At 37.4% G+C, this 12,100-nt stretch overlaps 1 long non-coding RNA gene across 2 annotated transcripts; it reads right to left on the bottom strand.

The window, feature by feature from the left end:
• Window positions 1-2,498: 2,498 nt before the first annotated feature.
• Window positions 2,499-8,930, bottom strand: LOC139442998 (uncharacterized). Of its 2 annotated transcripts, none has more exons than XR_011651713.1 (3): window positions 7,931-8,930; window positions 5,471-5,563; window positions 2,499-4,505 (listed from the first exon to the last, which is right to left on the bottom strand). It is a non-coding gene; the product is annotated as an uncharacterized lncRNA (long non-coding RNA). The 2 variants fall into 2 exon arrangements; XR_011651712.1 differs by having other exon boundaries at window positions 5,471-5,560.
• Between the last annotated feature and the right edge of the window lie 3,170 nt (window positions 8,931-12,100).

Genomic DNA, 12,100 nt, shown 5'->3' with positions numbered 1-12,100 from the left:
AATGTTCCAATGTGCCTTAATAAAACCAATACCATGCAGCCTTTGTTAAATTGATATATGTAAAGATATTTGTGTATAAAGATATCTTGCCATTTCAGCGACACCTCAGGTGACACCTTCTTACTTGTCATGTCAACACACTGGCAAAGGACTATGCTTGAAAAGTTTGGCAGTGCTGTTTTACTGGATGCGACATACAACACTAACAAGTACAACCTACCTCTGTATCAACTGGCAGTACGGACAGATTCAGTGTATGTTCCAGTAGGTTTCATCATAACAGAAGACCAGACCACTGATAGTCTACAGGAGGGCATGGAGAAGTTTGCTTCCTTACATAAGGAGTGGAAGCCAGACATATTTATAATTGATGATGACCAGAGGGAAAAATATGTCATCCAAAAGATTTTTCCAGGTAGCTATTGTGTCAAATTGTCCACCTACATCATCACTCATGCATGCACACGCACACACTACCTATTTGAAATTTTGCAGCTTTTACATTTCTTTAATCATGGCTTTTACTGGTAGCACTGACACTATTTCTTATACCAGATTTCAACCACGTATGAAATACTAGCAAATGCTTATTGTTAAAGAATGTATTCACTTATGTAAGTTATTGTGATAAAGTACATGTTGTTGTTGCAGCATTTACAAATGGAACAAAGATGACAAAGTAGACAAAATTTATAGATAAGAACTTCTTAGTTATGCTTTAATAGCTTTACAATAAAAAAGTTGTTATTCATAAAATTTGGTCTAATTTGTCATCTGTCAACTTCTCAGATATGCCCTTCAAACAAAAGAGGATCAAATTTCATGATAGAGAAATAACTTTAGAAAGTACACACGATGAAGATTTCTGTTTGCAGAAAGCAGTTTTTACATCTGCCATTTCCATGTAAAGCAAGCCTGGAAAAGATGGCTGCAGAGGATACCATCAAGGACAGATCGGGAAGCAATATTGTCAGAGTATGTTCCTGTGCTACTTTCTGTGTAATGAGTCAACAGAACTTTAGAAGTATTAACAATAGTTTGAAAACACACTATCATAACAATACAACATATACCCTGAATGTTTCATTACTACTGAGATGAATTTATGTTACAAACAGAAAAAACAAGCATATTTTTTTATTTAAATGTTTTTATTTTCACAAACATATGAAAAAATAATGGTAAACAAGCGTTAATACTGCTCCATGACGCATAATACAAGAAGCAATTATGATATCACATAAGGTTCAATGTAATAAATTAATTATACCTGCCAAGCTAGACGTGTACATATGATAAATATATGTACAGTTGATTCATTTACTAGTACTTCATTGAAAATCTGTCAGTTTTTAATATGATGTTTTAAATAGAATATAATATTTGGGTTTAATATTCCTTACTCAAATTCAAATTATTATATAGCACTGTTTGGGAAAATACATTTCATTTGGAAGATTAAAGTCATTTGTAAACATGAAAAAGAAACGTAAAGAATCTTCGGTATGATATCAACAGAAATTAATTTCAGTATCCAAAATATGTCTATTATACTTATATATGTTAAGATCGCTGCAGCCAAGACTGAGGCGACTATAAATAATTTCACAAAATGTCCATAATTTAAATCACAGTGTATCCCATTATCTCCTCTGTGTTGCAAGTTCTTTAATGTTATAAATTACATTATATTATGATATTTCGAACTTCTTAAACAGTATATATTATTTGTCTTTAGGTACAACTTCCTGTTTCCTTTCAAATATATTGAAATTACTTACTTTCTAAAATGTTTGCAAATTTACTTACATGAATATTCAATTGAGAATTTCAGTATGTTTTCATGCCTGTTATTCAGTTTGTCCGACATTATGTCCTGCCTGGATCAGTCAGACTATGGGACTAAAGTACAGGAACTGAGAACTCAGTGGGGGCACTACATGAATTTCATCAACTATATGGACCACTTCTGGCTGTGCTCACCTAAGGTATATATGTAAGGTGAATGCACTATAAGAAACGTGGGTAAAATGATACAAAGTGTATGCAATTTGTTATGTGAAGAAAGTCCCACAACTTGTTGGCCACAGAATTTCCATGAAGTGAAATGCATATATGATTTTAATCCAGAATACTCCTGGTCTTTATTTTCATGATGCATATTTGATGCATCATATTTAAATCAGTTCCTAGAAAACATCTGAGAGACTGTGCCAGGATTCTTAATTTTGTTCTGATAATCAAATGTTAAAGTCAATGTTATTATTTGTTTTATTAACATCTTGTACAATAAAAGTTGAATTCTTTTGTACACAAATAGATAAAATAAATATAAACTGTGAATGTGTGTGATATTTAACGCTAATATTACAATTCCAGCCATGGGCTATGGCCTTCAGACCTTTCAACCAGCATGTGGGACTGACAACTACTAATGGAGTGGAGAGGCTCCATTCTCTGTTTAAGAGTGAGCAGAAACATACTGCAGATATGAGCATAACAGGGCTGATTCAACTTTTAATGAAACACCACAAGAGCAGACAACAGAGGTAATCTAGATCTACTACTTAAGTTAATTTGATAACAGATAACAGTAGGTTTTAGATATCAGGTTTGTTCCCAGTATGCCTACATCCCAGTATGCCAACACTATTTGTTCGTTGTGGATTGATATATGCTGATGTAAGCATATTACTAACAATCTACAAGAAAGACCTACAGAAATTACTTGCTGGATTCGCTGTAACGTTTAGAAACTGAAGATAATTGTGGTTAAGTGTTAATACTTATTTTTTGAGGCAAAAAGAAATATTATGAATGTTTAGAAAATGTAAATGCATACAAGGATCTCGGTATCATAATTAATACAAAAATATTCCCATACGGATGAGAGTTATGCGGTTACGAATAGCCTATTATAGTGGAAAATCTGAATTTATCATTTATTTATCATTAAACCATTCACTCCAATGTATATAAGATATGGAGTTTACAGTAAATAGGAGGAAAACGTCTGGGTATCACAAGAAAATTGTCACATTTTGTTTATAACAGAAGTCTTTGTAGAATAACTTTACTTTACCAATATACATTAGAAGTGGCTAATGTTGATACAATATTGCTAGTAACCTCAAAATTTGGATGTTATCTACATCAGTTGATTGGATTAAATTGGTTACCAGACCACACCTTGAAGATCATGTTATTCAAAAAAGGAATTCTGATAGGGCAATTTCTGGTAAGGCAAGATTTCATAAAGTCATAGATAATAACACTACACTGGAAACATATTTACATACTTAAACAAAACATGTGTACATGGTATACATATAATTGCTATTGTTTAGAACATCTTGTCTTTATTTACAAATCGATTGTGGGAGATGGAGTAATACACCTTTAGTTGACCGGAAATGCACTTCTTGTATTAGCCAGGATATTGTTGATGGATCTAATTTTACATTAAAAACCAGCAAAATATTGTAAAAACTGTAATGGATGAATCAACATATTTTTTATGAGTCACACTATATTAATATTTGTTCTTTATCAATGTCTAGCCATGGGATAGTCCATTTTAAGTAAGGTATTTCACACTCATCGATGCATATTACATCCTCATAGAAGTGCAAATTTGTTTTGATAAGAGTGCAAGCATATTGGGATATAGGCAAAATGACAACAACAAAGAACAACCCATATATTGTTACCTGAGGTAAGGCAGTGTGGATGGATGTGTATAAACTAAATATATTCAACAAAACATAAGCATGGGCTACATGCACTTAAACTTAAATTATTAATAAATACAAAAACAAAATTACTGCATGCACAAATGACACAATTAAGTTAAATCTAAAAACAGGTTAACTGCTAATTATCACATACACAGTCTTGAGAAATATTCTACAAATAAACAATTTCATTTCAGTTACTATGAAAAGAATGACAGAATGAAGATGACATTGAAGAGTTCTGTACCAGGGTTCTTGAATGGGAGAGGGTTGACATGCTTTGACCACTGCAGAAAGCGATTAAATGAGGTGACACAGATTCAGTCTATACATAAAGGCGAATCTGCTTACCAAGTGAACAATTACAATGTTGTTTTAAATAGGGAAAACAAAGATCTTTGTTCTTGCCAAGACTTTAGAAGATATTTCTTTCCATGTAAGCATATTCTGGCAACATTATATCACAATACACTACCTTGGGATGCCCTTCCCAAGCAATACAGAGACATCCAAATGTTCCATGTCAGCAAAGACTGTAGGAAATCACTGCCAACAGGTATAAATGTCAAATTTCCAAAAGTCTCTTCAGAAGATTCTCCATCAGCTGTTGACATGACTGGTGCAGAGCAAAGTGACACAACATTGAAGGCGCCTGCAAATGACACTGGCAATGCCCAAAGGAAACAAACGAGTGTGAGGTTGTTGTTGGAGTTGAGGGATCTACTGATGAGGTGCAGCAGCCAGGAAACAGTAACAGAGGCCAACAAGTCCCTAGAAAAGATAAAGCTAACTGTTCAAAATAGAAACTGTTTTAGGAAAAGGAGGAAACACAGGCAGATGCCAACAGCAGCTAAAAATTTCCTTAAGTCAAAAGTACAGAAAAAGTATTTGCTCAACAAGAAGAAACACATGATGCGTAAGTTTTGTATTAAATCTATTGACTCAATGATTAATACAATATCAATAAATTAACACACAAAAAAGCTTTCATCAGGTGCATGAACAAGTGAAATTTCTAAATGTGCATTCAGGATTATAAGGAGGATATACATTTTGCAACACAAATGATTGATTTTTTAAAGAAGAAATAAAGTGAACAAATAACCATGTGTAATTGATCACAATTTCACTTGCAGAGAGGGCAAAATCGCTTTCAAATATTACCAGAAAAACAGAAAATAAGGTAACTATTGAAAAGGAAAAGCAGAACTAAAAAAAAGAGAAACATACATTTAGTCATATGTGCAATCATCTGTTTAAGCAATGCATGTTTCATACTGAATGGATGTTTTAACATTACATGTACTTTCAAATAATACGATAAATATGACGTGTGTGTGTGCACGTGCATGTGATTTGAGAAAAAACGTTCACACATCTTGAACTTAGGCGCAAGAACTGATATCTTCTTTTTATACACATGCTGGACTACATTCTGTGGCATTATAAATTAAAGTTTGCAATGAATAATGACAATCAAACAGGTGTGAATACTTAAATAAAATTGACCACTTCCAGGAGCATGGAGAGTCAGAAGATGACCTACCTGATATGGCAAGTTTTATGGTGAGTATAAAGAGAGAAGACAAAATATACTAAAAGTTTCTTCAAACAGTCTTGTATTATTAGTAGAATCCATGCACTGTGTACATTTTAGGTACATATTATCGAAACATTTACTTACATCTCTTTTTAATACTGACAAGTATCTATCAACTCATAAATCTCTGTAATACCATGAAAGTAAAGATGAAACCTTCATTCTCTGATCCTAGGCAACTTCAACAGCAACATTTGAGGAAGGGAAGAAACTGGCTGTAATAGACCTGCTGGCAGAATCAGAGCAGAACACATCCACAGAGGTATGCTATGTGCACATATTTGGAATGTCTATAAAATTCTTTATAGAAGAAATTCTGTCACTGAAAATGTATTAATTGGAACCAAATGAAGAGTTTTGTTTGGGACTTTGTGAGGAAAAGTAGCATACTGAAAATTCCTGTTATGTTACCAATTGCAGGAGCAGGATGATGTTTCTGATGACTTGCCAGAGTTAAAATTTGTGGGGAGAAAGAGGAAAGAAACAGTTGTAAAGCAAACAACAGATGACCACACAACCAAAAACGTATGTGCCGTATCTGTACCATAATACCCTGCTTGTTTGTACAGTTGCTCTCATTAAGTTTCAATATTAACTTATTGTAAACATACTATTCCTGTATTACAGAATCAAGGGGAGGGGACACTTCAGATCAACAGGAGACAGAGTGAAACTGTAAGTCAATGAGCTACGAATACAACAGAATATGTACTGGTAGATATGATCAAATGTTGGACTGACTTTTGATGTTTTGAATACACACTTTGAATCCAGCTAGCTATATCATGGTGTCCTGTACACAACTTAATGTTGACCTCACAACCCAGTGATTGATTTGAGAAAAATGCAATCGCGGCGCGATGACACACAGTAACTGTACGTGACCACCGAATTCATTACGTTGCCATGGACGACCACATATGAATGTGGGCAACATTGAGTAGGTGGGAAATAACCCCCTAGTCCTCAGCAAGCCTGTCCCCAAAACCAAGTCTACTCTTCCACCAACGAGTTTGAAGTTTTAACATTACAGAAGTGACAGCTATCGTTCACTTGCGTTTCAGCTGCCGATACCTTTGGATTATGGGTCTGTATGGAGGTTTCACTCAAACACTAATGCTGTGATGGCTGTAGTAGATGGACATAAACTGACGGGAAGAAGCTTTGGAGCACTGAAACCAGGGCATGAAGTTACAGATGAGGTACGTTCATAATAACCAATTATTTTCAAATCTGATGAGGCACTAATTATTTGGCATATGATACATCTATTGATATCTTTTTTGTTTTGGTAATTCTGATGTTCATGTCACTGATACCAAGTTGCAGCTTCCCAGAAATTATTATGCTTAGTCTGTCATGACCCTTAAGACATGGCTTTCTTGGAAGAATATTAGTTTGGGCTTTACTGACAGGAAAAGCAATTACACCATTGCCATGATAACATAGCTGAACCAGTGTTCAATGCAACATTAACCATTCAATTACATCAAAATATCAGAAAGCATGAAAGCAAAAATGGTTGTTTCTTGTTTCAATGCTGCACTCTGTTTATAACAGTGGTCCGTAAATAATTACATCTGGAACAGACAATCCAGTAATAAATTATGTGAATGCAACACATGTATTATAGTTTGAATGCATTGCTTTCTAATTTTACAGGTACTCAATGCATACTGCGGGGCTAAATGTCGAGATCGAGATGATGTATACCTGATGGATTGCCTTGTTGCCACACACGTTATTCTTAATCATGGACAACCACCATTATTCAGGAATGTAAGGAATACAATCATTGTCAAAAGTTTGTAATGGTTCTAAAATCAGAGCAAATATGAGCATTACAATTCATGACAAATCCTTTCCTCTAACAACAGTGAAACATTCTACTCCCTCCAAGGGACATGTGAAGCAAGATTTAATGTAGAAGACTTATGTACATGTGACATATACGCCTGTTATATCTGTACATCTAACATTATCTACACCTGCGGGGGATTACAGTTGACTTGCTATTTAAAGAGTGTATAACTGACTTAGCAAAACTGACTTCAGAAAGAACACATCTTCCTGCTCATTCATCAATACATTGAATATATATATAAGTAAAAAAGATGGTCATAGCAAAGAATAATGTTTAAAAGACTGAATTTATTTCTTGAACAGGTGGATCTGCTTCTGAAAGAAATGATCCTTGCTCCATATGTCACAGGAAAGCACTGGCACATGTTTGTGGTGTTCCCACAAAGAAATGAGATTTTATACTTAAATCCTTTGGGTGAAGACACGTCTTATAAAAGTAAAGAAGCAATTTTGTCAGCTTGGAGGAGAATACTCCAAGTGAGAAGTGAAAAGGGCCTCCTAGACAAGGAAATATTAAAGAAACGATGGAGGCTAATAACAGCAAATCACCAATTGCAACAAGATTCCACAAGCTGTGGAATATTTGTGATGAAGGTAGGACACATACTTGACAGCTAATTACTGCTAAATGACCTTAGTAACAGATATTAACCTTTTTCAAGCTGTTCAATATAGAGAAATGGCAATGCATAATTTTTGTTAGTAATATTCAAACTGATAAACGCTAGTTTACCCTTAGTGATAACTTGAAATTTCAGTTTGTTGACTTCCTTCTTGATGGGAAGAACATGTCCACCCAATTTGACACAGATGAATTCAGGACACACATAGCATCATATTTGCTGCAAAACTCTGGTAGGTACAGATTCCTGAAACTAATCATGAGCAAACAGAAACATACCACTCTTTATAACCCAAAGGGTTAGAAATAACAGAATTCATAAAATTTGCATGTGCACAAGGGCAAATATTACTTCCCATGCACCAGAATATGGTTTACATCATTCGGACATCATTGTTTACTTCCTTACGAAATAAGGTTAGAATGACATTACACTAGAACTGACGGAAATGATGGAATACACATTAAATATCATATAATACTCTCTATAAATGTTAACTGGTTGATAGGCATTATCACTTAAGAATATAGAGTGAGTTAATGACACCACTGACATGGAGGTACACCATTGAAAAAATTAAGAAAAGTAATTAAATGCAATGAATATTTCTAAAGAAATTGGAACATGAGAATGTACTGTTTCAGATTTACCAGCAATGGCTGACATCTGTAGAGGCTGCTCAATGCATACACAAGTGGATACCACTGGCAAATGTGTCAAGTCAACACAAGGGACCAAACAGAGGGAACAAGATTGGGTAAGAATTCTTGACCAGTTACAACACAAAGTACTCAGGAAATTAGGGCTGGGACGGGTAACTCGGGTACTCGGGTCGGCTGGGTACTGAGTAGGACCCGGGTACCCACGGGACTACCCGGACCCGAGTTTAGTCACATAATTATATATATATATCGTTTAATGGCAAAACTTATCTAGAACTCTATGGTTACACTATAAGTGACAAATAGTCACATTTCTTTCTGACTATATATGTAAACATACCTTCTGGCTTTATATGTTTGCATAAAGATAAAACTTCAGTCAACTTCAGTGTATGCATGACCAGATCAGTTTATACGTGTATCTAAATGCATGGTGACAGGTGTACGGTCAAACGGTTTCCCAATCGGACATTTTGTACCAATCTCTTGAGGCCTACAGCGGGCAGCCGGGTAGGGTCGGATAATAGGGGGGTGGGTACCCTGGTAGTAAATTTGGACTCGTCCCAGCCCTACAGGAAATAATGATTAAATGAATCACATAAGTGAACATGTTTTAGCAAGCTTATAAAGTAGCACAACGAAAAATATAAGCATGAATAATGATATGTTTGACTGTAAGGAAAAAAACCAACTGAAATGAAATAACAAACAATAGAAATAACAATTTTGTATTGCACATGTTGCAGGTGCAGTGTGAGAGCTGCAGGTATTGGTATCACTTTGAATGCTCTGGCAGCAATGCATCATTTAGAACACTGCAAAAGGAAACCTTTGTGTGCAAAGTGTGCCAGGTAGATGAAGACTATGTGGGCAATAGATCACCAACTTCAAGTGTAGTTCTGAGAAAAGGCACACAACCAAACAAATCATCAATGAATAATCCTCACAGATATCAAACTAGGTTTGGTGGGCACACAGAGAACAACTTCCAGTTGATCGCTTTAAATGGTCGCATAAAGAAATGCCAAGGATGCAAAACTAAATTCATTCATACACCGAGGGCACCATTTGACATGGTAGTGAGGCATCTGGAATTAAGACACTTTTTCAGCCATAGGGCAAATAAGCAACAGGCATTTTGGACAAATTGTCATTACCACTGCAGGGCTCAGTGCATTCTGACAAATAATCAACATTTCACACTTAATAGGCTAGTAATTGATCCAACCCTAATATTAACAGATGACCATATACAACATTTGGAACAAAATGGCATAGACATTATGCAAGTTATAAATTCAAAAGTACCATATTTCTAAACAAACATATTTAACAAAGTCAAGAAAAGAAGCTGAAATGAACCGTAACTCTCCACAACACTCAACCTAGACCAGATGCCAGAAAGTCAGGATAACATGACAACCAAGACCTTCACAGCAGCCCTCAAACCAGTTAGGATTACATGACAATCAAGACCCTCACAGCAGCCCTCAACCCAGTCAGGATAACATGACAACCAAGATCCTCAGAGAAGCCCTAAACCTAGAACAGATGCCAGAAAGTCAGGATAACATGACAACCAAGACCCTCACAGAAGCCTTCGACCCAGAACAGATGCCAGAAAGTCAGGATTACATGACAATCAAGACCCTCACAGAAGCCCTCTACTCACAACAGATGCCAGAAAGTCAGGATAACATGACAATCAAGACCCTCACAGAAGCCCTTCTGCCAGAAAGTCAGGATAACATGACAACCAAGACCCTCACAGAAGCCCTCAACCCAGAACAGATGCCAAAAAGTCAGGATCACATAACATCCAAGACCCTCACAGAAGCCCTAAACCTAGAACAGATGCCAGAAAGTCAGGATAACATGACAACCAAGACCCTCACAGCAGCCCTAAACCTAGAACAGATGCCAGAAAGTCAGGATAACATGACAACCAAGATCCTCACAGCAGCTCTCAACTAAGTCAGGATAACATGACAACCAAGACCCTCACAGCAGCCCTCAACCCTGAACAGATGCCAGAAAGTCAGGATAATATGACAACCAAGACCCTCACAGCAGCCCTAAACCTAGAACAGATGCCAGAAAGTCAGGATAACATGACAACCAAGACCCTCACAGCAGCCCTAAACCTAGAACAGATGCCAGAAAGTCAGGATAACATGACAACCAAGATCCTCACAGCAGCTCTCAACTAAGTCAGGATAACATGACAACCAAGACCCTCACAGCAGCCCTCAACCCTGAACAGATGCCAGAAAGTCAGGATAATATGACAACCAAGACCCTCACAGCAGCCCTCAGCCCAGTCAGGATAACATGACAACCAAGACCCTCACAGCAGCCCTCAACCCAGTCAGGATAACATGACAATCAAGACCCTCACAGCAGCCCTCAACTAAGTCAGGATAACATGACAACCAAGATCCTCAGAGAAGCCCTAAACCTAGAACAGATGCCAGAAAGTCAGGATAACATGACAACCAAGACCCTCACAGAAGCCTTCGACCCAGAACAGATGCCAGAAAGTCAGGATTACATGACAATCAAGACCCTCACAGAAGCCCTCTACCCACAACAGATGCCAGAAAGTCAGGATAACATGACAATCAAGACCCTCACAGAAGCCCTTCTGCCAGAAAGTCAGTATCAACATGACAACCAAGACCCTCACAGAAGCCCTCAACCATGAACAGATGCCAAAAAGTCAGGATCACATGACATCCAAGACCCTCACAGAAGCCCTAAACCTAGAACAGATGCCAGAAAGTCAGGATAACATGACAACCAAGACCCTCACAGCAGCCCTAAACCTAGAACAGATGCCAGAAAGTCAGGATAACATGACAACCAAGATCCTCACAGCAGCTCTCAACTAAGTCAGGATAACATGACAACCAAGACCCTCACAGCAGCCCTCAACCCTGAACAGATGCCAGAAAGTCAGGATAATATGACAACCAAGACCCTCACAGCAGCCCTCAGCCCAGAACAGATGCCAGAAAGTCAGGATAACATGACAACCAAGACCCTCAAAGCAGCCCTCAACCCAGAACAGATGCCAGAAAGTCAGGATAACATGACAATCAAGACCCTCACAGCAGCCCTCAACCCAGTCAGGATAACATGACAATCAAGACCCTCAAAGAAGCCCTCTACCCAGAACAGATGCAAGAAAGTCAGGATAACATGACAATCAAGACCCTCACATCAGCCCTCAACCCAGTCAGGATAACATGACAACCAAGACCCTCACAGCAGCCCTAAACCTAGAACAGATGCCAGAAAGTCAGGATAACATGACATCCAAGACCCTCACAGAAGCCCTAAACCTAGAACAGATGCCAGAAAGTCAGGATGACATGACAACCAAGACCCTCACAGCAGCTCTCAACTAAGTCAGGATAACATGACAATCAATACCCTCACAGCAGCCCTCAACCCAGTCAGGATAACATGACAACCAAGACCCTCACAGAAGCCCTCAACCCAGTCAGGATAACATGACAACCAAGACCCTCATAGCAGCCCTCAGCCCAGAACAGATGCCAGAAAGTCAGGATAATACGACAACCAAGACCCTCACAGCAGCCCTCAGCCCAGAAC

Source organism: Haliotis cracherodii, unplaced genomic scaffold (assembly GCF_022045235.1).
Source record: "Haliotis cracherodii isolate W230 unplaced genomic scaffold, xgHalCrac1.p SCAF_5, whole genome shotgun sequence".
Taxonomy (NCBI): Eukaryota; Metazoa; Mollusca; class Gastropoda; order Lepetellida; family Haliotidae; genus Haliotis; species Haliotis cracherodii.
This window is presented reverse-complemented; position numbering and strand designations above follow the sequence as displayed.